Here is a 27,047-nt window from a genome sequence, read left to right on the forward strand (position 1 = left end):
CTCTCACGAAAGCAAGTAGACGGTGGGTGAACAAATTACTGTCGAGCAATTGATAGAACCGCGCAAAGTCGTGACGATATCTATGCAATGATTATTTCTATAGGCATCACGTCCAAAACAAGTAGACCGATACTGTCTGCACCTACTACTATTACTCCACACGTCGACCGCTATCCAGCATGCATCTAGTGTATTAAGTCCATAAGAACAGAGTAACGCCTTAAGCAAGATGACATGATGTAGAGGGATAATCTCAAACCAATGATAAAAATCCCATCTTTTTAACCTTGATGGCAACTACTTGATGTGTGCCTTGCTGCCCCTACTGTCACTGGGAAAGGTCACCACATGGCAGAACCCAAAACCAAGCACTTCTCCCATTGCAAGAATCATAGATCTAGTTGGCCAAACAAAACCCAAGACTCGGAGAGACTTACAAGGATATAAAATCATGCATATAAGAAATCAGCAAAGACTCAAATATATATCATAGATAATCTGATCACAAATCCACAATTCATCGGATCTCGACAAACACACCGCCAAAGAAGATTACATCGGATAGATCTCCATGAAGATCATGGAGAACTTTGTATTGGAGATACAAGAGAGAGAAGAAGCCACCTAGCTACTAACTACGGACCCGTAGGTCTGAAGTGAACTACTCACGAGTCATTGGAGGGGCGATGATGATGATGAAGAAGCCCTCCAACTCCAAAGTCCCCTCCGGCAGGGTGCCGGGAAGGGTCTCCAGATGAGATCTCGCGGAAACGGAAGCTTGCGGCGGCGGAAAAGTATTTTCGAGGCTCCCCTGATTTTTTGCGGAATATTTGGGAATTTATAGGCCAAAGATCTAGGTCAAGGGGCGGCCAGGGAGGCCACAAGCCTTCCCACCGCCGCCTCCCCCTGGTGGCGTGGTGGGAGTTTGTGGGCTCCCTGGAGCCCACCTGGCTTGGCCCAGAGGCCCCATGATCTTCTTCCATTCGGGAAAAAATCATTTCAGGGTTTTTATTCTGTTTGGACTCCGTTCCAAAATCAGATCTGAAAAGAGTCAAAAACACGGAAAAAACAGGAACTGGCCTGGCACTGAATCAATAAGTTAGTCCCAAAAAAGATATAAAAGGTACATAAAACAACCAAAGAAGACAAGATAACATCGTGAAACCATAAAAAAATATAGATACGTTTGAGACGTATCAAGTACCTTTTCGATGAGGATGAGTATGATGATGCCAGTGGTTAAGTGATGGGGATGGCCACCATGGCCATTGCATCCTATTCTCCAAGCAAGGTGCCCCTCTTCAATGCCCACATCGAAAACTGCATTGCCAAGTGCCTTATGGCCAAGGCGTCCAACAAGGTAACATCCAACTTTAAAACTTCCAATCTCAATGCTACCATTTCCACTACCTCTGTTAGTGGTGATGAAATGGAAAAGGTAGACGAGGAGGAAAACTCCTTTGATAAATTCATGAGAAAACTCAAGGGTAAATCCAAGGAGCATTTTGTTGCTCTCTTGGAACAACTTGGAGAGGCTAATGACCTCACTGGATCTCATGAAGAAACTACCTCTACATTACAAGGTCATGGTCGTGACTATGTCGATGAGATTGCGGATCTTTCTATTCCTCTTGAAGAAGAGCAAGGACTTTGTTTGACTCTTGAGGAGTCACATAACAATGACCTTGCTAAGTTAAAGAAATATCTTGATCATGCTCTTGTTCTTACCCATGTGCTTCAACCCGAAAAGAGTGCACTTGGGCTTGATCATGTTAGACTCAAGGAGAGCTTGCAACACTGGACAAGGCTCGAAAGGCCTTGAAGAGTACTCATGTTTCTTTAAAAGAGTCTCATGCTCAACTCCAAGTAAAACTCACTAAGGAAATAACCACTTGCTCTCCATTTGTTTTAATTGATAATGTCAATGCTACTAACCCCTATTGTGAGCATGCACATCTTGTGGAGGAGAATACCAAATTAAAAGAGCAGCTTGAGAAAGGCCTTATGACATGGATGCAAGGTGAAAAGAATCTTAATGACCTTTTGAGCAGTCAAAAGGAAGTCGTTGCAAAGGAAGGAGTTGGGTTTGCACCCAAGTACAAGAACAAGAAGAATAATAAGACCAAGCAACATCCCCAGGTTATGGAAACCTTTGTTAAATCTGGGGAGGGTACTCATGAGAAAAAGGACCAAGTTAAGGGTGGTAATGCCATGAAGGGCAAAACCCCTCTACCCAACACAGCCGACGACTTTAACCCCTCTTATGTTTTGTGTCATGACAGTGATGGGAATGTTTTTGCTAAGTTTGTTGGTTCTTATGATGAGTACATTGAATGGTATATTGGGTTCCTAATACCCTTGTTACTAACCTGAGAGTACCCATTAAAGAATGGGTACCTAAATTCAAGCATCGATCTTATGCAGGAGTTTGCTTCCAGTGGGGTGTCCTGGTTGCTTGATAGTGGAGCAACAAATCATATGACCAGAAGCAAGGACTTGGTGGTGGACGTTCATATTGACCCATCCATTTCCACCCAAGTCTCCCTTGGTGATGATGCGATTTCAAATGTATTGGGTCTCGGCAAGGTGGTAATTTCTCTAGAACTTACCATCGAAAATGTTATGCTTGTTGAGACCCTCGCATACAATTTACTTTCCGTTCATCAACCTTCACTTATGGGCTTTAGTACCTTCTTTGGCATTGACTCTGTGGCCCTTTTGTGGAGCAAGACTCTTAAAGTAGCCTTTGTTGGGCATGTCGAGAACGGTCTCTATGTGGTTAAATTTTCAGAGTGACCCACTAACACTGTGACTTGCCTAATGGCTGAAGTTGATGTGGGATGGATTTGGCATCACCGGCTAGCCCATGTCAATATGAGCTCTTTGCAAAGTCTCCTCAAAGAGGATCACGTTCTTGGACTAAAAAATGTGAGTTTTGCCAAAAATCGTGCTTGCAGTGCATGCATTGAAGGAAAGTTTCATGAGACAGCTCACCGCCCCACGACTACTATCTACTCAAAAAGGACCTTGGAGCTCCTCCGCATGGATCTCTTTGGTCCTCCATCCTATGATAGTCGTGGGGTAAGAAAGTATTGATTGGTGATAGTGGATGGTTACTCAAGATATAACTGGGTATACTTTTTCAAGAGAAAGAGTGAGACTCAACAAATCGTCATCGACTTTGCTAATGAAGCTCAACGCCAACATAATGACAACATATTGATGATTAGAAGTGACAATGGCACCGAGTTCAAGAATTACACCCTAAGTGAATTTATGACTGATGAAGGAATCAAGCATCAATACTCTGCACCTTACACTTCTCAACAAAATGGTGTGGCGGAAAGGAAGAACCGTACATTGATGGACGTGGCAAGAACCATGACGGGGGAGTTTAAATCTCCGTATAACTTTTGGGATGAAGCCATCAACACCACATGTCATGCACCCAATCGGCTCTACCTTCGCAAAGGCTTGAACAAGACTCCATACGAAATTCTTACCCGCAACAAGCCCAACCTCAAGTTCTTTCGGGTGTTTGGCTGTAAGTGTTTGATTCTTAAGAAAGGTGCTCAATTGTCTAAATTTGAACCTAGAGCACAAGAGCGCATATTTGCTGGTTATGCTACAAACTCTCGCGCTTACCGTATCCTCAACAAGTCCTCAGGACTAATTGAGGAGTCGTCTAATGTGGAGTTTGATGATAATAATGGCTCCCAAGTGGAGCAAAGTGGTCTTTGTGATATAGGTTACGAAACTCCTCCCCGAGCCATAAGAAGAATGGGCGTAGGACACTTCCTGCGTGTTGATGAACCCCTTATGGCTGAAGGAGAAGGACAATGTTCCACTCATGTGGAACCTGTTGGAAATATGCCCTAGAGGCAATGATAAAATAGTTATTATTATATTTCCTGTTTCAAGATAATAGTTTATTATCCATGTTATAATTGTATTGAATGAAAACATAAATGCATGTGTGGATATATAGACAAACAATGTCCCTAGTAAGCCTCTAGTTGACTAGCCAGTTGATCAAGGATGGTTAAGGTTTTCTGACCATATGCAAGTGTTGTCACTTGATGACTGGATCACATCATTGGGAGATTGATGTGATGGACAAGACCCAAAATATAAATGTAGCATGTGATCGTGTCATTTTGTTGCTATTGTTTTCTGCGTGTCAAGTATTCATTCCTATGACCATGATATCATGTAACTCACTGACACCGAAGGAATACCTTGTGTGTATCAAATGTCACAACGTTACTAGGTGACTATAAAGGTGCTCTACAGGTATCTTCGAAGGTGTCCGTTGAGTTAGCATTGATCAAGACTAGGATTTGTCACTCCGTGTGATAGAGAAGTATCTCGGAGCCCACTCGGTAATACAACATCGCATATAAGCCTTGCAAGCAATGTGGCTAATGTGTTAGTCACGGGATCTTGTATTACGGAACGAGTAAAGAGACTTGTCGGTAACGAGATTGAAATAGGTATAGGGATACCGACGATCAAATCTCGGGCAAGTAACATACCGAAGGACAAAGGGAATGGTATACAGGATTATATGAATCCTTTGCACAGAGGTTCAACCGATAAGATCTTCGTAGACTATGTCGGATCCAATATGGACATCCAAGTCCCGCTGTTGGATATTGACCGGGGAGTGTCTCAGGTCATGTCTGCATAGTTCTCGAACCCGCAGGGTCTGCACACTTAAGGTTCGGTGACGTTTCGGTATAGTTGAGTTATAGGTGTGTGTGACCGAAGGTTGTTCGGAGTCCCGAATGAGATCACAGATGTCACAAGGGTTACTTGAATGGTCCGGAAACGAAGATTGATATATAGGATTGTTTCATTTGGCCTCCGGAAAGATTTCGGGCATTACCGGCAGTGTATCGGGAGTGACGAATGGGTTTCGGGTCTTTACCGGGAGGGGCCCACCCACCCGGGAGAGAACCCAATAGCTCAAGGGTGATGCACCAGCCCTTAGTGGGCTGGTGAGGCCAGCCCAAGTGGGCTATGTCGGCTAGAAGGAAAAAATCAAAGGAAAAAAAGAGGGAGGTGGGAAGGAAGGAGGGGACTCCTCCTTCCCAAACCGAATTGGAGTTGGAGTCCTCCTCCTCCTCTCTCGGCCAGCTCCCTTGGGGCTCTCTTGAGCCTCAAGGACAGCCCCTCTCCTCCTCCTATATATACTAGAGGTTTTAGGGTTTTTGAGACACAACTTTGCCACGTGCAACCCTAAACCTCTACTTCGTAGTTCTTTCTTTAGATCGGTTTTCTGCGGAGCTCGGGCGGAGCCCTCCAGGAATAGATCATCACCATCACCGGCGCGCCGTCACGCTGCCGGAGAACTCATCTACTTCCCCATCTCTCTTGCTGGATCAAGAAGGCGAAGATCGTCATCGAGCTGTACGTGTGCCGAATGCGGAGGTGCCGTCCGTTCGGTGCTAGATCGAAACGGATCATGGGACGACGGTGATTTGAATCACGAGGCTGTACGACTACATCAACCGCGTTTCTTAACGCTTCCCGATTAGCGATCTACAAGGGTATGTGGATCCGATCTCCCTCTTGTAGATGAAGATCACCATGATAGGTCTTCGTGTGCGTAGGATTTTTTTTGTTTCCCATGCAAACGTTCCCCAATAGTGGCATCATGAGCTAGGTTCATGCGTAGATGTAATCTCGAGTAGAACACAAAAGTTTTTGTGGGTGTTGATGTTTGACTTTCTGCCCTCCTTAGTCTTTTCTCGATTCGGCGGTATTGTTGAATTGAAGCGGGCCGGACCAACATTACTCGTACGCTTGAGAGACCGGTTTCATCGGCTAACATGAACTTGTTGCATAAAGATGACTTGCGGGTGCCTGTTTCTTCAACTTTAGTTGAATTGGATTTGACCGAGGCGGTCCTTGGAGAGAGGTTAAATAGCAATGTGCACATTTCCGTTGTGGTTTTGCATAAGTAAGATGCGATCATACTAGATACCCATAGCAGCCACGTAAAACACGCAACAACAAATTAGAGGATGTCTAACTTGTTTTTGGAGGGTATGCATGTGATGTGATATGGCCAAAGACATGATGTGATATATTGGATGTATGAGATGATCATGTTGCAATAGTTAAATATCGACTTGCACGTCGATGCTACGGCAACCGGCATGAGCCATTGGGTTGTCTTTAAACTAACGTTTGTGTTTGTAGATGCGTTTACTATATTGCTAGGTTGTAGCTTTAGTAGTAATAGCATAGATAGCACGACAACCTCGATGGTGGCACAATGATGGAGATCATGGTGTGGCGCTGGTGATGATGAAGATCATGCCGGTGCTTTGGTGATGGAGATCAAGAAGCACAAGATCATGGCCATATCATGTCACTTATGAATTGCATGTGATGTTAATCCTTTTATGCACCTTATCTTGCTTAGAACGATGGTGTCATTATAAGGTGATCCCTCTCTAAATTTCTAGATAAAATTGTGTTCTCCCCGACTTTGAACCGTTGCGACAATTCGTCATTTCGAGACACCACGTGATGATCGGGTGTAATAGACTCAACGTTCACATAAACAGGAGCAAAAAAGTTGCACACGCGGAGCACTCGGGTTAAACTTGACGAGCCTAGCATGTGCAGACATGGCCTCGGAACACAAGAGACCGAAAGGTCGAGCATGAATCGCATAGTTGATATGATTAGCATAGAGATGTTTACCACTGAAACTACACTCAACTCACGTGATGATCGGACTTGAGTTAGTGAATTTGGATCATGCCACACTCAAGTAACTAGAGGGATGTCTATTTGAGTGGGAGTTTATTAGTAATTTGATTAGTTAAACTCTAATTGTCTTGAACATAGTCTAAGTCCACTTTGCAATATTTTATGTTGTAGATCAATGGCTCACACAGTAGCAACCCTGAATTTCAATACGTTCCTAGAGAAAGCTAAGCTGAAATATGATGTAGCAACTTTGTAGAATGGGCTCGTAATCTTAGGCTCATCCTACAAGCTGGGAAAAAGAATTATGTCCTTGATGCTGTGCTAGGATATGAACCACCCGATGCGTCTGATCAAGATGTTTTGAACGTTTGGCAAGCACGTAAGGAGGACTACTTAGTAGTTCAATGTGCAGTCTTGTATGGCTTAGAACTGGGACTTCAACGATGCTTTGAACGTCATGGAGCATATGAGATGTTCGAGGAGTTGAAGTTTATCTGTAAGAAGAATGCCCGGATCGAGAGGTATGAGACCTTCGATAAACTCTATGCTTGCAAAATGGAGGAGAATTCGTCTCTCAGTGAACATGTGCTCAAAATGTGGGGGTACTCAAACCGTCTAGCTGATTTGGGAGTTGAACTTCCGCAAGATGCTATCACTGATAGAATTCTTCAATCACGGCCACCTAGCTACAAGAGCTTTGTGTTTAACTATAACATGCAAGGGATGAACAAGTCACCTGGGGAGTTATTCGTGATGCCGAAAGTCGCAGAGTCAGAACTCCGGAAAAAACATCAAGTGTTGATGGTCAATAAGACCACTGGTTTCAAGAGAAACGACAAAGGCAAGAAGGGTAACTCCAAGAAGAGCGGCAAAACTGTTGCCAATCCGATGAAGAAACCCAAGGCTAGACCTAAGCCGGAAACAAAGTGCTATTATTGCAAGGGGATGGGTCACTGGAAGCGCAACTGCCCCAAGTATTTGGCTGATAAGAAGGCGGCCAACGCCAAACCAGGTATATGTTATATACATGTTATTGATGTGTACTTAACCAACTCTCGTAGTAGTGCCTGGGTATTTGATATCGGTTCTGTTGCTCATATTTGCAACTCGAAGCAGGAACTGCGGAATAAACGAAGCCTGGTGAAGGATGAAGTGACGATGCACGTGGGAAATGGTTCCAAGGTTGATGCAAACACCGTCAGCATAGTCTCATTTCAGTTACCATCATGATTAGTTACGAACTTAAATAATTGTTATTTAGTGTCTGCGTTAAGCATGAACATTATATCTAGATCTTGTTTATTGCGAGATGGTTACTCATTTAAGTCAGAGAATAATTGTTGTTATATTTTTATGAGTAATATATTTTATGTTCATGCACCCAATGTGAGGGGTTTGTTCATATTGAATCTTGATTGTGATGATACACATATACATAACATTGAGACCAAAAGATGTAGAGTTAACAATGATAGCGCCACCGTTTTGTGGCACTGCTGCTTAGGTCATATTGGTATAAAGCGCATGAATAAACTCCATGTTGATGGGCTTTTGGAGTCACTTGATTTCGAATCACTTGACACGTGCGAACCATGCCTCATGGGCAAGATGACTAAGACTCCGTTCTTCGGAACAATGGAGCGTGCAAGTGACTTGTTGGAGATCATACATACTGATGTGTGCAGTCCAATGAGTGTGGAGGCGTGCGGTGGATATCGTTATTTTCTCACCTTCACTGATGATTTGAATAGGTATGGATATATTTATACTTGATGAAGCATAAATCTGAAACGTTTGAAAAGTTCAAGCAATTTCAGAGTGAAGTTGAAAATCATCGTAAAAAGAAGATCAAGTTCCTACGATCTGATTGAGGGGGCGAATATCTAAGTTTCGAGTTTGGTGCTCACTTAAGACAATTTGGAATCGTTTCACAGTTGAGACCGTGTGGAACACCACAACGTAATGGTGTGTCCGAACGTCATAATCGTACTTTGTTAGATATGGTGTGATCTATGATGTCTCTTACCGATTTGCCATTATTGTTTTGGGGTTATGCATTAGAGAGAGTTGCATTCACTTTAAATAGGGCACCATCAAAATCCGTTGAGGCGACACCATATGAGCTATGGCATGGCAAGGGGCCAAAGTTGTCGTTTCTTAAAGTTTGGGGTTGCGATGCTTATGTCGAAAAGCTTCAGCCTGAAAAGCTGTAACCCAAAGTGGAAAAGTGCGTCTTCATAGGTTACCCAAAGGAGACAGTTGGGTACACCTTCTATCTCAGATCCGAGGGCAAAGTGTTTGTTGCTAAAAACAGAGCTTTTCTTGAGAAGGAGTTTCTCTCGAAAGAATTGAGTGGGAGGAAGATAGAAATTGATGAGGTTGTGGAACCTCTACTCCAATAGGATGGTGTTGCAGGGCAGAGAGAAATCTCTGTCGAGGCAACACCAGTTGAGGAGGAAGCTAATGATGATGATCATGAGGCTTCAGATCAAGTTGCTATCGGACCTCCAGGTCGACAAGATCACGTACTGCTCCTGAGTGGTACGAGAATCATGTCTTATCTATCATGTTGTTAGACAACAATGAGCCTGCGAATTATGAAGAAGCAATGGTGGGCCCGGATTCCAACGAATGGTTAGAGGCCATGAAGTCCGAGATAGGATCTATGTATGAAAACAAAGTGTGGACTTTGGAAATATTACCTGAAGGTCGCAAGGCTATTCAGAACAAATGGATCTTTAAGAAGAAGACAGACGTGGACGATAATGTGACCGTTTATAAAGCTCAACTTGTGGCGAAGGGTTTTTCACAAGTTCAAGGAGTTGACTACGATGAGACATTCTCACCGGTGGCGATGCTTAAGTCCGTCCAAATCATGTTAGCAATAGCTACATTTTTCGATTATGAAATCTGGCAGATGGATGTCAAAACGGCGTTCCTTAATGGTTTTCTTAAGGAAGAGTTGTATATGATGTAACTCGAAGGTTTTGTCAATCCAAAGAATTCTAACAAAGTATGCAAGCTTCTGCGATCCATTTATGGACTGGTGCCAGCATGTCGGAGTTGGAATAAGCGCTTTATGAGGTGATCAAGGCATTTGGGTTTATACAAGTTGTTGGAGAATCTTGTATTTACAAGAAAGTGAGTGGGAGGTCTGTAGAATTTCTAATATTATATGTGGATGACATATTGCTTATTGGAAACAATACGGAGTTTTTAGAGAGCGTAAAGGATTACTTGAACAAATGTTTTTCAATGAAAGACCTAGGAGAAGCTGCTTACATATCAGGCATTAAGATCTATAGGGATAGATCGAGGCGCTTAATAGGACTTTCACAAAGCACATACCTTGATAAAGTTTTGAAAAAGTTCAAAATGGAGCAGACCAAGAAGGGGTTCTTGCCAGTGTTACCAGGTATAAAGTTGAGTAAGACTCAGTGTCCAGTAACTGCGGAAGATAGAGAAAAGATGAGTACCGTCCCCTATGCTTCAGCCATAGGGTCTATCATGTATGCAATGTTGTGCACAAGACCGGACGTCATCCTGGACATAAGTATGGCAGGAAGGTTTCAAAGTGATCCAGGAGAGGAACACTAGGCGGCGGACACGAATATTTTGAAGTACCTGAAAAGGACTAAGAGAATGTTTCTCGTTTATGGAGGTGACAAAGAGCTCGTCGTAAAGGGTTACGTCGATGCAAGCTTTGACACTGATCCGGATGACTCTAAGTCTCAAACCGGATACATATTTATTCTCAATGAGGGTGCAGTAAGCTGGTGCAGTTCCAAGCAAAGCTTCGTAACAGATTCTACATGTGAAGCGGAGTACATGGCTGCCTTGGAGGCAGCTAAGGAGGGTGCCTGGATGAAGCAGTTCATGATGGATCTTGGAGTTGTGCCGAGCGCACTAAATCCAATAACTCTGTTCTGTGACAACACTGGTGCCATTGCTCTAGCAAAGGAACCAAGGGTTCACAAGAAGACCAGACACATCAAACGATGTTTCAACCTCATCCGCGACTATGTCGAAGGAGATGACGTAAATATTTGCAAAGTGCACACGGATCTGAATGTTGCAGATCCGTTGACTAAACCTCTTCCACGAGTGAAGCATGATCAACACCAGAACTGTATGGGTGTTAGATTCATTCCAATGTAAATCACATAGCAATGTGAGACTAGATTATTGACTCTAGTGCAAGTGGGAGACTGTTGGAAATATGCCCTAGAGGCAATGATAAAATAGTTATTATTATATTTCCTGTTTCAAGATAATCGTTTATTATCCATGCTATAATTGTATTGAATGAAAACATAAATGCATGTGTGGATATATAGAAAAAACAATGTCCCTAGTAAGCCTCCAGTTGACTAGCCAGTTGATCAAGGATGGTTAAGGTTTTCTGGCCATATGCAAGTGTTGTCACTTGATGACTGGACCACATCATTGGGAGAATGATGTGATGGACAAGACCCAAACTATAAATGTAGCATGTGATCGTGTCATTTTGTTGCTATTGTTTTCTGCGTGTCAAGTATTCATTCCTATGACCCTGAGATCATGTAACTCACTGACACCAGAGGAATACCTTGTGTGTATCAAATGTCGCAACATTATTGTGTGACTATAAAGTTGCTCTGCAGGTATCTCCGACGGTGTCCGTTGAGTTAGCATTGATCAAGACTGGGATTTGTCACCCCGTGTGATGGAGAGGTATCTCGGGGCCCACTCGGTAATACAACATCACATATAAGCCTTGCAAGCAATATGGCTAATGTGTTAGTCACAGGATCTGGTATTACGGAATGAGTAAAGAGACTTGCCAGTAACGAGATTGAAATAGGTATAGGGATACCGACGATCAAATCTCGGGCAAGTAACATACCGAAGGACAAAGGGAATGGTATACAGGATTATATGAATCCTTCGCACAGAGGTTCAACCGATAAGATCTTCATAGAATATGTAGGATCCAATATGGACATCCAAGTCCCGCTATTGGATATTGACCGGGGAGTGTCTGAGGTCATGTCTCCATAGTTCTCGAACCCGCAGGGTGTGCACACTTAAGGTTCGGTGACGTTTCGGTATAGTTAAGTTATAGGTGTGTGTGACCGAAGGTTGTTCGGAGTCCCGAATGAGATCACGGACGTCACAAGGGTTTCTGGAATGGTCCGTAAACGAAGATTGATATATAGGATTGTTTCATTTGGCCTCCGAAAAGATTTCGGGCATTACCGGCACTGTACCGGGAGTAACGAATTGGTTCCGGGTCTTTACCGGGTGGGGCCCATCGACCCGGGAGAGAACCCAATAGCCCAAGTGTGGCGCACCAGCCCTTAGTGGGCTGGTGAGGCCAGACCAAGTGCTCTATGTCGGCTAGAAGGAAAAAATCAAAGGAAAAAAAAGAAGGAGGTGGGAAGGAAGGAGGGGACTCCTCTTTCCCAAACCGAATTGGAGTTGGAGTCCTCCTCCTCCTCTCTCGGCCGGCACCCTTGGGGCTCTCTTGAGCCTCAAGGCTAGCCCCTCCTCTCCTCCTGTATATACTAGAGGTTTTAGGGTTTCTGAGACACAACTTTATCACGTGCAACCCTAAACCTCTACTTCGTAGTTCTTTCTCTAGATCGGTTTTCTACAGAGCTCGGGCAGATCCATGTAGGAATAGATCATCACCATCAGCGGGGCACCATCACGCTGCCAGAGAACTCATATACTTCCCCATCTCTCTTGCTGGATCAAGAAGGCGGATATCGTCATCGATCTGTACTTGTGTTGAACGTGGAGGTGCCGTCCGTTCGGTGCTAGATCGGAACGGATCGTGGGACGACAGCGCTTTGAATCAAGAAGCTGTACCACTACGTCAACCGCGTTTCTTATCGCTTCCCGCATAGCAATCTAGAAGGGTATGTGGATCTGATCTCCCTCTCGTAGATGAACATCACCATGATAGGTCTTCGTGTGCGTAGGAATTTTTTTGTTTCCCATGCAAACGTTCCCCAACAGAACCATCACTGACACAAGACCCACATGATTCCGAAGAACACTTTGAATGCCCTCATCCCCGTGATCTCGATCAAGGAGAAGATCAACCTCAGGATGGTCCTGCACCAAGTGATGTCCTTGATCTAGCTCACCCCTCTCAAGATACTCAAGATCAAGAGAAAGCTCAAGATCAAGAGCAAGCGTAAGAACAAAATCAAGCTCAAGATCAAGGGCAAACTCAAAAAGGCGGTAAAAGTCTCAAATAGGCTCCTCAGCTTACCCCTGAGGAGATTCAAGAAAGACGTGCTGCCAAGACTATCAAAATGCTCAAAAATAATTCTCATGTGCTGGAGAATGTCTACGGGAGCTTACAAAGAGGGGTAACCACACGTCGTCAATTATCAAACTTTAGTGCATCATGCATTTGTTTCTTGCATTGAACCACTAAAGGTACAAGAGGCTCTCGAAGACATGGACTGGGTTGAAGCCATGCATGAAGAACTCAACAACTTCGAGAGCAACAAAGTGTGGTGACTAGTGACAACACCAAAGGATAACCACAATGTCATTGGGACAAAGTGGATCTTTAAGAACAATCAAGATGCGAACGGTGTCGTCACTCGTAACAAGGCAAGATTGGTATCGCAAGGCTACTCCCAAGTCGAGGGCATCGACTACGGTGAAACCATTGCTCATGTCGCTCGCCTTGAATCTATTCGCATGTTGCTTGCATTTTCTTCTCATCATAACTTCAAATTATGCCAAATGGATGTGAAGAGTGCATTTAATAATGGTCCCCTTAAGGAGTTGGTTTATGTCAAGCAAGCCGTGGGGTTCGAGGATCCCAAGTTGCCTAATCATGTGTATGTTCTCGATAAGGCGCTCTATGGCCTTAAACAAGCCCTACGTGCGTGGTATGAGCACCTTACCGAGATGTTACATGACCATGAATTTGAAGTTGGGAAAATTGACCCCACTCTTTTTACTAAGAAGGTCAAGGGGAGCTTGTTCGTATGCCAACTATATGTTGATGATATTATCTCTAGTTCTTCTAACAAAGCTTTTAATGAAGAATTTGCCGCACTAATGACTAAAGAGTTTGAGATGTCTATGATGGGAGAGTTGAAGTTTTTCCTTGGATTTGAAGTCAAGCAACGAAGTCAAGGAACCTTCATCAATCAAGAAAAATACACTCAAGACATGCTCAAAATGTTCAAGATGGATGATCTCAAACCAGCCAAGGCCAACACTCCCATGCCTCTCAACTGCCATCTTGACCTCCATCCCAATGGTAAAGCTGTGGATCAAAAGGTATATCACTCTATGACCGGCTCTCTGCTTTATCTTTGTGCATCTAGACCAGATATTATGTTGAGTGTGGGAATTTGTGCACAATTTCAATCTACACGTAAGGAAAGCCACTATGTGAGAGTCAAGCAAATCATTCGATATTTGGCTCAGACCCCAAACTTTGGATTATGGTATCCCAAAGGTGCTTCATTTGATCTCATAGGATATTCGGACTCGGATTGGGCGGGACACCGTGTAGATAGGAAGTCAACTTCCAGAGGTTGCCAATTCCTTGGTCGCTCTCTGGTATGTTGGTCTTCAAAGAAACAAAATTGTCTTCCTCTCTTGTCCACCAAGGCCGAATATGTAGTTGCTGCCTGTTGTTGTGTTCAGTTGCTCTGGATGAGACAAACTTTACAGGATTACGGTGTCACTTGTGACAAAGTGACTCTTTATTGTGATAATATTAGTGCTATCTCAACCTACAACAAGCCTCTTCCGCATTCAAGATGAAGCATATCAGTATTCGCCACCATTTCATCCGGGAGCATATCAAACATGGGGAAATTGATCTCATTTATCTGAACACTAATGATCAACTTGTAGATATATTCACAAAGCCTTTGAATGAAGCAAGATTTCACGAGTTAAGACATGAGCTAAATATCATTGATTTGAGCAATGTGCATTGAAATTAGGCACACCCCACCACTCTCATCATTCTATTTTGTTTAGATGTAGGCATGAATTTAGGGGGGAGTTTTCTCTCAATGAACTCTCCCCCCTATGATGCATAAATCCATCAGGTCTTTCACATTAGTCAGTGATGGTGATACGTGTGCTTCAAAGACGAGTTTTGGTCATGGGCCCAAGGTAAAAATCTTCGCGATGCCATACCAACTGACTCAAACATAGGTGGCCTCGGCCACCACCCCTCTTCCACACAAGTTCTTTTCGTTAATTGCATGAACGATCACTCCACAATGCGTTCTACTTCTAGTTTTGCATTCTTTTAAGGTGGAGTACCTTCTTGATTTTGTGCCTTTATTCTCTCCTCTGTGTAGTCAAATAGATCCATTTTGTGCCTTCATTATCTCCATCTTTTAAGGTGGTTGTTGCTTGGGTCGCAGGCAGTACTACCGCTCCTAGGCCAGTACCGCTCCTAGGCCAGAACTACCACTCCAGCAGTACTACCATGCTGATGAGCGGTACTACCGCCTTGGGGAATTTGTGGGGAGTTAAGATCGGGGCGGGGGGAGTTCCAACTCCCCCATACCCATTCCCTCCCTCTCCCATTCCTCTCCCTCTGTGGGGCGACCAAGAACATCCCCGGAGGCCGGTTTCGAATCCCTCTATCCATGCCACCCTCCGCTTTTTCGTCCGGAGGGATCTCTATCTCGTACCATGGAACCCGGTATTGCCCTCGATCCCTGTCTCTCTCATGGTATTTTGTTGGATCTTGATCTAGGGCAATGCGTGTGGATTCCCTATTTAGTTTATTTTTCCATGGCATGCGTAGGATGTGTGGATGATCTTTTGTTGCAATAATTTTGGTACTTGCATTAGAGACTTGTGGGATGGAGAGATCTAGCACTTCCGCCTCCATTGACAGCAGTTGTCTGCTCCACGACGGGACTATCGCCCATGCATTACCGGTACTACCGCTTTGGCGGAAGTACCGCTCCTGCACAACGGTACTACCACTGCGGCGGAAATACTGCTCTTGCACAGCGGTACTACCAACCTGGCACCTGCACCCACTTTCTGTCCTGCATCTGCCCATCTTTGCTTTGGTTTCCTATTTGACTATTGCAGTCTGTCTACACACGTTTTCTTGCCATTCTTCTTGTGAGTTCTAGGTGATGGCTCTGGTCCTATGACTCGACGCATGAACCCCAAGAGTGGCCCCAATTGCCCACGTGCATATGAGGAGGCAACTGCTAGTTCCAGTGCTCAGCCACAAAAGCAGCCTATGAGGAGGACAGAAAGCAATAAGAAGGGACCCAAAGAGGCCCAAGATTTGCTTCAGGAAGAGTTTGCTGCGCTTCACAAGAATGATCCATATTGTCTGCCTCAGGAGGATGCTCTTGTTGGGCATCCGTTTTGGAACAAGACTCAATCTCTTATCTATTCCAAGATCATCAAGACAAAGACCAATCTCTTTGTGGATGTCAAGAACATTGATATGGGGCACATGACCTCTAAACCCCATACTGCTTATTTTGCTGAAGCTTATGCTCTCTGTGAGAAGTGTGGTCTCGGTCCTATCATTGGCTTCAACAAGGACTTCGACAGCAAGATCGTGTCTCATTCTATGCCACTTTTCACTTCCATGAAGGTGATGAAAGACGCTTGAATTGGATGACTCGTGCATGTGTGCTACACTCTGATTGGAAGTTGTTTATGAACTCTCTGGGCATTGCTGACAGGGGTCTAGATGTTCCTATTGGCCCGAGGCTTCACAGTGAGAGTGTTCCTGCTATTCACAAGTCCAAGCTCATTCATCACCCGAGGATTGTGAAGACTGCCAGGGGTGACCGTACCAAGCTCATTCCTTTTCTGGACATCATGCACATGATGTTTCGCAACACTCTGTTTTCTCGTGTTAGGAACAAGGACCAGGTGCACTCTTATCTTGTCAACCTCCTTCTTTTCTACCAAAAGGAGCGGGACCGCCAGTCCACCTTGTTGTTTCCCACATTATGTGGACGGAGTTGAGGTTTGCTATGTTTGACAAGAAGAAGGTGCCCATCTATGCTCCATATATGTTCAACCTGATTGAGGACACCTGGAATGGTGCCTTTCCTACTAAGCTATTGGTGACCGATCACATGGTCACTCATGGTGTGCTCAAGCTCCGTGTGAAGGAGAATTGGGCCATTCCACCTGCTATTTGAGAGATTGCTTCTACTGACTTGGATGACGAGCCTGAGCCCGGTTATGAGTTTGTTCCCAGATCCAAGTCTGAACCTTCTTGGGCCTCCAAGCTCAGAAAGAAGATGAAGGCTCTTTTTTGCTTCCAAGCGAAGGGTCAGTACAAGGCACGTGTCGATGCCAAGAAGGCGCGCAGCCGTGACAAGATGATCATGCGGAAGATTGGCCTTGATGTCCATAGCGATTCAGAGGACAAGATCACTAATGAGGTGGACTGGATAAAGGCCAACTGCGAGTTGACGGAGTCTGAGGAGGAGGTGTTCGCTGAGGAGGCATCTGCTGCTTTAGATGAGTCTGAGGGAAATGATCACGAGGACTATTGAGCTTCTCCTGTCTCCTCTTTTTGGTGTCTTGATGCCAAAGGGGGAGAAAGTATCTTAGTTTAAGCTGGATTTGCCTTGCTGAGTCAAGAGTGTATTTATTTGTAGTTGTTTTCTCTATCTCATGAACTCATTTATTGCTTGCTTTGGTTTGCGTTTGTCCAAGACTTGTGTGAACTTATGTATGGTGTAAGACATATGCTACCTTATTTATCATGTCATCTCTTTACCTTTATGATATGCTTGCTTACCTATTTTACTATATATCTTTGTCTAGAAAATATAGGGGGATATTGATCCTAGTGTGTGCTCTTTGCATTCCAAAAGCATATTCAAATAGAGCACACATCTAGGGGGAGCCCGCCTATATGTTGTAGGTTTTGGCAATGCCTAAGACTTCTTAGTTCATTTTTTGAAAAATTCCGTATTGTCATCAACCCACCGAAAAGGGGGAGATTGCAAGAGAACAATTTCTCCTAAGTAATTTTAGTGGTTGATGACGATACCCTTAGCGTACTAATCGTGTGCGATATGCTTTTAGAGAATTATTAGGTGGCACGAGATGGTTATATTCCCCTCAGTAAGTGAAAGTGAAGATGGTGCTTAGCTATTGATTTAGGGTTGGTGGACTTGAATCATAGATAATTTCGTACTATCAAGAGGGGTCCGCGTTTGGAAAAGTTGGGTGGAACACTATCTCTCATTCTTGCTCCCCATCCTTTTTCCACAGCAAAGGAGCTTCCTTGAAATAGTGCCCAGGAAATTGCAGAAGCGGTAGTACCGCTCCCGCGGTACTGCCGCCCACCAGAGCCGAGCTCTCTACCGCTTGTTTTATTTCTGTGGTGTTTGGGGGCGTTTTTCTTTGTTTGGGCGGGAGTACCACCCAGGGGGAGCGATAGTATCGCTCTAGCGGTACTGCTGCCCCCTTTTGTCGCACCCACTTCCACTTAGTAATTTCATGTCATGTCCTACCTCTCCTCGACCAAGCTGAGCGAAAGTACCGCTCCTACAGGACGGTAGTACCGCCCGAGTGGAAGTACTACCCTAGTGCACGGTACTACCGCTTAGCTGGGCTAGTAGGGGCTGGTAACGGCCAGGTTCCCCCCACCATAAATAGGGGTCTTCTTCCTCGAGGATATCTTACCTTTTCCACTCCAGCTCCATTGTTCCTCCAAAAGCTTAAACTTGCCCGATCTCCCTCCCTAGCTGTCAACTCTTGTTGATTCTGTAGGATTTGGAGGAGAAGTCCTTCCCCCACATTTCCACCAAGAGAAAAGTTGTTCCCCCCATTAATCCCTCGTGGATCTTGGTACTCTTGGGTGTTTGAGAACCCTAGATGGAAGAGGTCACCTCAAATCCATATTCCCTTTTGGTGAAGCTTCATGGTCTTGTTGGGAGCCTCCAATTAAGTTGTGGAGATTGCCCCAACCTTGCTTGTAAAGGTCTGGTCGCCGCCCTCAAGGGCACCACTTAGTGGAATCACGACACCTCGCATTGTGTGAGGGCGTGAGGAGAATACGTTGGCCTTAGTGGCATCTTGGGGAGCATTGTGCCTCCACACCGCTCCAACGGAGATGTACTTCCCCTCAAAGGGAAGTAAGTTTCGAAACACATCATCCTCTTCATTGGTTCCACTTGTGGTTATTTCTTACCTTTACTTGTATTTACTTCTTGCTTATTATTATTGTTGTTTGCATCATATAGGTTGATCACTTAGTTGCATATCTAGACAACCTATTTGTTGCTAAATCTAATTTGTTTAAAGAAAAGTTTAAAATTTGTTAGTTGCCTATTCACCCCCCCTCTAGTCAACCATATCGATCCTCTCACACGTGAGCTCTCAACTTCGTATGAATAGTAAGATATTCTTCCTACTCTGAAGTAGTATGTCTAGATGGAGAGCCTTTGTTCTTCTCTGATGCATGAATATTCCTAGTAGTCTTCTTGGGTTTAGGAGCTACTGGCTCTTTGGACTTGGAAGTAGTTGGTTTTGTCTTTGGTGAAGACTTGGTGGGCATAGCATCTCCCATCAGTTTCTTCTTCTTGTAAGGAGGTGGATTAGCAAGTTCCTCTTCCTCAGCAACTTCTGCTGGAACTTCATACATAGATGTTGGCCTTCCGACAACATGCACAACTGTCTTCCTATCTCTCTTCTGCCCTGGTTTCTTAGCTTGCTTGGAGGAGGGGTTCTCAAGGGTGAGCTTCATCCCTTCCTGAGCAGTCTCTGGAGCTCTCATAGTATTAGTCTTGGCGTACTCCTTTCTCACTGTTTTCTTGACTATGACCCTGTCCCTTTGCTTGTGCGGAATGCTTTCTTTTGGAATGAAATCAGCATCCTGTTCATTCGAGTTCATCTTCTTACTGTACCTTGTAGCTGCCTTGGGCATATCATGAGAGTTTGGAGTACCTGGATCAGAAGCAGTATTTTAAGGACTAGTGCTTGAGTCCATTTCCATAGTTGTATCTCTCTAATCATTCTTGATATATTCAAACCCTAACATGCTGCCAAACTGACAAATAAACAAGCTGACCTTGTGAATAGTAGTAGAAGAGCAGGAGTGGATGAGCGTCACAAAACATAGATATTTTCAAACGTTGAACTCCAAATTTTAGTTCTACGTATTAGTTTTTGTGAGTTCCGGTTCCACCGAGATGAAAAACTCGGAGCTTCTGAGACCGACCATTTGCTCAAGAGAGACTTGGCCACACTTTTTGGTAGCACCAAAAAGTGAGACTCGGTCTCACCAAGATGGTTATGAGAAACCCTAGTACAGGAATCGGTGGCACCGATCCCTTTCATCCGTGACACCAAGACGTAGGAAAACGGAGACCTAACCCTAAAATTCATCATTCGTCTATACTACATGATTTGGTTTGTGGATGAATCAATCACATATTATGGCAAGATTTGGAATTGAGCCTAATGCGCATGAATAGGATACACAGAGGGGTGAGATCTTTACCCTACTCTTGGTGAAGATCTCCTACGATAGTGACGGCCTGACGGGAGGAGAGATTTACGTCGGCAGCAGGGCAGGGATCCCTACGGTGAGGGTACACGGGAGATGAAGGGCGATGTCCTGGAGACAAGAGCACAATAGCAGGGGATTGCAGGAGATGATATTTGAGAGTGAATTTCAAAAATCGGGCCGTTGATATATATATATATATATATATATATATATATATATATATATATATATATATATCCCCTCGCAGTTGGTGACACCGAGTTGGAAATGGCGGTGCCACCGAGTTCCATAACTGTCATGTGATAGTGAAACTCAGTGATGCCGAGATGTACCAATCAGTGGTACCGAGATCATAAAACCAGATCGACCCTATTGCTTCTGTGGGACCGAGATTTTGGAGTTGGTCACACCGAGTGGCACATCTCAAGTTTTGGAAGTTAGCTCTTGTTGAGATGGATCTTCGAGTGCTCCTCACATAGAGTGTCCCTAAAGTGTTTGCTCAAATTTTGTGATGTAGCATGAATAAAATTTGAGACGAGAAAGCATATACAACTAGATAGGGGTAATTATGCATTCTTGTATATCCAATTGGGAAAATAAAATGGAAAGCCAAATAACAACAATTGTATATCCTGGAATGAGCAATTATATGCATACCAACATTGACACGATAAGATGTCAAATAAACATGTCAAACATGCACAAACACTCTAGTATGTACCAATCACTTTGGCGATGATGAAGTCATCTATATATGAGCATTTGACTTAGGATCCAAGCAAGAATACTTGATCATAGGTCATACTCATCATTTAAGCACAAGGGGCGTTGCCACTATTACATAAAGCTTTCAATGTGTTCACACCTTAAGAGATGCTTTAACTCAAGTATTAGAGTAAAGCTCCTCCTTGATGTGACAACCCCCTAAGAGGTATAGACTAACCTTGGCGTTGTCGTAGAAGACTTCATGTAAGTGTGGTAGTGGTGGATGCTTATTGTTGATGAAGATCATCTTGAGTTGGGAGCAATCCTTGTTGTTTCTTACTCTTCTCATGTACATGGGTTAGTCTGAAACACAAGGAACAAATACAAGGATATCTATGGATATGGAATGATGTACATATGAGACAAAGTCCATTGATGCATTCATTACCTTGTTCGTTGCGTACCTTTGAGGGAATGTGTGACTCCTTGAACTAATGCATATGGTTGGTTTGATTGCATATAGTTCTTGATAAAATGAATAAGAGTGAATTTCATTGGCGGAGTCACCCCTCAAGAACTTCTCTAGTTCTTCTTCTTGGGGACCCACATCAACTTGATGGGAATCCTTGGATTTGTGGTAGCACTTGATGAAGTAGAGTTAGTAGTGGCCTTGGGAATCCACTTGATCATGACTTGAGGTTCTTCCTCAAATGAGTCAATCTCCTCTTGAAGCTCGTCCTTGTGTCAGGACCCCGATCCTAAGTAAGAAGAACCCAGCCTGTAGCACATCACATCACTTTGCGGCCTCACGCATGGTAAACTCCACTGCTGCCACCTTACCTTGGCCGGGACCATTTGCGTCTTTTGGCTCACTTATATGAATGTGTCACTAGCATTCAAACGACAAAGAACCCAAGTCGACATGACTAGTTATAAACCCAAGTGGTACATCCGTACAGGGACAGGCATACATAACCTAGCAAAGCAGGTGTCGATCATCAGCGTGTGTAGACGAGTCGTAGCAAGCTACAAAGACTCCATTACAGCGCGTGACATTTCCCCGAAGGTACAGACACAACAACAAAGAAGGATACATGTCGGTAAATCAATGTGTCCGGAGCAGTAGCAAAGCTACCAAAGCTCGGTGGAAGCACAAAGAGGCATTTACCCATAAAGAGTACTACTAAAGGCACACAACTAGGTGTCGAATCCCACACATATAATGCATTTCATAACATACACACAATATGCACGATATGTGTAGATACAACATGGCATCACAACATAACTCTATGACTCAAGCTTTTATTAAGGACTTATAAGAGTCAACATAGTATGATATTACAAATAGGGGTCTCGTGACCCGATAGTCAAGTCATACAAACAACAAGCGGAAGCAAAACATGTCTGAGTACACACATCTACTATAAATGGCTAGAGGAGCCTGAAAAGCTACAACGACCCTACGAAAGGAACCAGACCTCTGTCTGGGATTTCCAAGCTATTCCGGTCAAGATCAATCACATCGCGTAGAAACCTTTAATGAGACTAAAATCTTCTCTACAAAAACATAAATTAAGCAAACGTGCGTACAAAGGTGCTCACCAAGACTTACATCATAACTATCTGCATATGCATCAGTATCAATGAAAGGATTGTGGGGTTTGATTGCAGCAAGCCAGCTTTCACTCTTGGCCAACCTGTACTACGACTACAAGTTCTTTCTTTGAGGTGGGATAGCGCACACGAGTCCACATATTCACCAATCAATACACCACCATAGATCCACTCTCGTCTCCCTACAAGAAGGCCATCCGTAACACTCACACTTATCTTGCATATTTTAGAGTATCCATCTAAATTGTCTATGTACCACGTAATGTTTCCAAGTAGTCCATATCCGAGGACGCGGCTATTCGAACAGATTGATTCACCCTGCAGGGGTATACTTCTTCACACATGCTCTCACCACTTAGCACCATATGCACGTCATGCATCTCGGCAACCTTCAAGCGGAAGCACTCGTGTGGGTGTCGGCCACGACCGTTAACCACACAAGACCCTAGTCTAGGTTTATCGCCTATTTGAGACTGAAACCCGCAAGGAAGTCCGGCCGAAGTTTCCTTAACGGCCCCAAACGATGTGCACAGGGTTCCCAAGCCCACCATTCGGGTGACACTTGGTACACCGTGCTGCTACTGCAACAAAAGACCTTCCAACGGCGCCAGAAATAGGCACGTCGACGGGAGAATACTTGGCTTGATTTTTCTGCTGCGGCTACGCCTTAAGGGACTTCCTAGGCAAGTATGCAAAGGATTTCCCCCGTGGCCTTGTAGCCTTGCGTTGGTGTTCCCTCGAAGCGGAAAGGGTGATATAGCATAGCGGTGGTAAGTATTTCCCTCAGTTTGAGAACCAAGGCATCAATCCAGTGGAGTTGTATCTCAAGATCCTGCACAAACACAAAAGCTTGCTCCCAATGCTATGAAGGGGTTGTCAATCCCTTATAGATTGTTTGCCAAGTGAGAACTAAAAGCGACAAAGTAACAAAGCAAAGTAAAAGCGGTGGTGTAAACGATGGATGTGAATAGACCCGGGGTCCGTAGTGTTTACTAGTGGCTTCTCTCATGAAAGCAAGTAGACGGTGGGTGAAAAAATTACTGTCGAGCAATTGATAGAACCGCGCAAAGTCGTGACGATATCTATGCAATGATTATATCTATAGGCATCACGTCCAAAACAAGTAGACCGATACTTTCTGAATCTACTACTATTACTCCACACGTCGACCGCTATCCATCATGCATCTAGTGTATTAAGTCCATAAGAACAGAGTAACGCCTTAAGCAAGATGACATGATGTAGAGGTATAATCTCAAACCAATGATAAAAACCCCACCTTTTTACCCTTGATGGCAACTACTTGATGTGTGCCTTGCTGCCCCTACTGTCACTGGGAAAGGTCACCACATGGTAGAACCCAAAACCAAGCACTTCTCCCATTGCAAGAATCATAGATCTAGTTGGCCAAACAAAACCCAAAACTCGGAGAGACTTACATGGATATCAAATCATGCATATAAGAAATCAACAAAGACTCAAATATATATCATAGATAATCTGATCACAAATCCACAATTTATCGGATCTCGACAAACACACCAGCAAAGAAGATTACATCGGATAGATCTCCATGAAGATCATGGAGAACTTTGTATTGAAGATCCAAGAGTGAGAAGAAGCCATCTATCTACTAACTACGGACCCATAGGTCTGAGGTGAACTACTCACGAGTCATTGGAGGGCGCGATGATGATGATGAAGAAGCCCTCCAACTCCAAAGTCCCCTCCGGCAGGGTGCCGGGAAGGGTCTCCAGATGAGATCTCGCGGAAACGGAAGCTTGCGGCGGCGGAAAAGTATTTTCGAGGCTCCCCTGAATTTGTGCGGAATATTTGGGAATATATAGGCCAAGGATCTAGGTCAGGGGGCGGCCAGGGAGGCCACAAGCCCTGACACCGTCGCCTCCCCTGGTGGCGTGGTGGGAGCTTGTGGGCTCCCTGGAGCCCACCTGGCTTGGCCCAGAGGCCCCCTGATCTTCTTCCGTCCGGGAAAAAATCATTTCATGGTTTTTATTCCGTTTGGACTCCGTTCCAAAATCAGATCTGAAAAGAGTCAAAAACACAGAAAAAACAGGAACTGGCACTTGGCACTGAATTAATAAGTTACTCCCAAAAAAGATATAAAAGATACATAAAACATCCAAAGAAGACAAGATAACAAGATGAAACCATCAAAAATTATAGATACGTTTGAGACGTATCAAGCATCCCCAAGCTTAACCCCTGCTCGTCCTTGAGTAGGGAAATGATAAAGAATGAATTTTTGATGCTTTCATGCTACCTAGCATAAGTGTCCTTTGTATTCCTCTTATATGACGTGAATGTTCAGATCCATTAGCTTCAAAACAATAGTTTGCTATTGACGTGGAAACAATAATAATTCAAGCAAACTAGCAAAGTAATCATGAACTTTCAAAATAACAAGGCCAAAAGAAAGTTATCCCTACAAAAGCATATAGTCTGGCTATGCTCTATCATCATTGCCCAACGAATTTCAATCATGCACTACCCCGGTATTGGCCAAATAATTGTTTCACACCTTTACTTTCTCAAACCTTTTCAACTCTCACGCAATACATGAGTGTGAGCCATGGTTATAGCACTATAGATGGTGTGGAATGTGGTGGAGGTTGCAAGACAAAAAAGGAGAAGATAGTCACATTAACTAGGCAGATCAATGAGCTGTGGAGATGGTCACCAATAGATATCAATGTGAATGAGTAGGGATTGCCATACAAATGATGCACTAGAGCTACAAGTATGTGAAAGCTCTTAAAGAAAACTAGTGGGTGTGCATCCAACTTGCTTGCTCACGAAGACCTAAGGCAATTTTGAGGAAGCCTATCATTGGAATATACAAGCCAAGTTATATAATGAAAATTTCCCACTAGCTATTGATGGTGACAAAACGAGAGACTCTCAATCATGAAGATCATGGTGCTTAATATGCACAAGTGTGGAAAAAGTGGTAGCACTGTCCCTTCTCTCTTTTTCTCTCATTTTTTTTTATTTTGGTGGGCTCTTTGGCCTCTTTTTTTATTTTGGTGGGCTTATTTGGCCTCTTTTATTTCCTCACATGGAACAATGCTCCATTAATGATGATCATCACACTTTCAACTCAGAACTTAGAGCAACAATGACTCTATATGGAATGCCTTCGGTAGTGTAATGTGGCAATGATCTAGCATGGCATAGACATCAATGGAAACATCATGCTAGCTATCTTACGATCATGCAATGGCAATGTAGACGTGGTGGCACATGTCATGGTGGTAGTTGCATGGCAATATATCTCGGAATGGCTTTGAAAAAGCCATAGTAGGTAGGTATGGTGGCTGTTTTGAGGGAGGCTAATGGTGGGTTTTGTGCACCGGCGAAAGTTGCACGTCACTAAGAAGATAATGATGGTGGAAGGTGAAAGTGCATCTAAACCATGGACTCGACGTTAGTCATAAAGAACTCAACTTGTTGCAAAAGTTTTATTAGTAATCGAAACAAAGCATTCAACGCATACTCCTAGGGGAAGGGTTGGTAGGTATAAACCATCGCGCGAGCCCGACCGCCACGCAAAGGATGACAATCAATATACTAATCATGCTCAGATTTCATCACATAACGGTTCACCATATGTGCATGCTACGGTAATCACTAACTTCAACACATGTATTTCTAGATCCACAACACCTTTCTAGCATGACTTCACTATTACCATAACCACAACTCAAAGCTAATTGAGATGAATCAAACTTCTCTAACTATTCAATGCACATGAAGGTGGAAGTTTTCGTATCCCTTTGGATAACTACCCCTTTTGAGACTAATTTAAAAGCATAGATCAAACACCAAGCCACGCACCGTTGTGCTCTAAAAGATATAAGTGAAGCACATAGAGAAAAAGTATCTAGCTCAAAAGATATAAGTGAAGCACATGTGAGCTGAATTGTCTACTAAAAGATATAAGTGAAGCTCGACAAAATCACGGTGAGTGCATGTCTATATCTCTAGGTGTGCAGCAAGGATGATTGTGACACAACAAAAATAAAAGACTCCTACGATACAAGAGGCTCCAAGCAAAAACACATAACATGTGGTGAATAAAAATATAGCCCTAAGTAACGTTACCGATGGATCGAAGATGAGAGAGGGGATGCCTTCTCGGGGCGTCCCCAAGCTTAGGCTTTTAAGGCATCCTTGAATCTCTTGGGGTGCCTTGGGCATCCCCAAGCTTGAGCTCTTGCCACTCTTTATCTCTTTGTCCATAAGAACTTCACCCAAAACTTGAAAACTTCACAACACGAAACTTAAACGGAAACTCGTGATAACATTAGTACAAGAAAGCAAACCACCACTTCCTTAGGTACTGTAGCAAACTTAAATTCTACTTGTGCTGATGTTGGGTTACTATACTTTCAATCTTTCATGGCTAAGACCCCCCGATACTATCCATAGTTTCATCAAAATAAGCAACCAACACAACAAAAACAGAATCTGTTAACAGCAG

Source organism: Hordeum vulgare, chromosome 3H (assembly GCF_904849725.1).
Source record: "Hordeum vulgare subsp. vulgare chromosome 3H, MorexV3_pseudomolecules_assembly, whole genome shotgun sequence".
Classification (NCBI taxonomy): Eukaryota; Viridiplantae; Streptophyta; class Magnoliopsida; order Poales; family Poaceae; genus Hordeum; species Hordeum vulgare.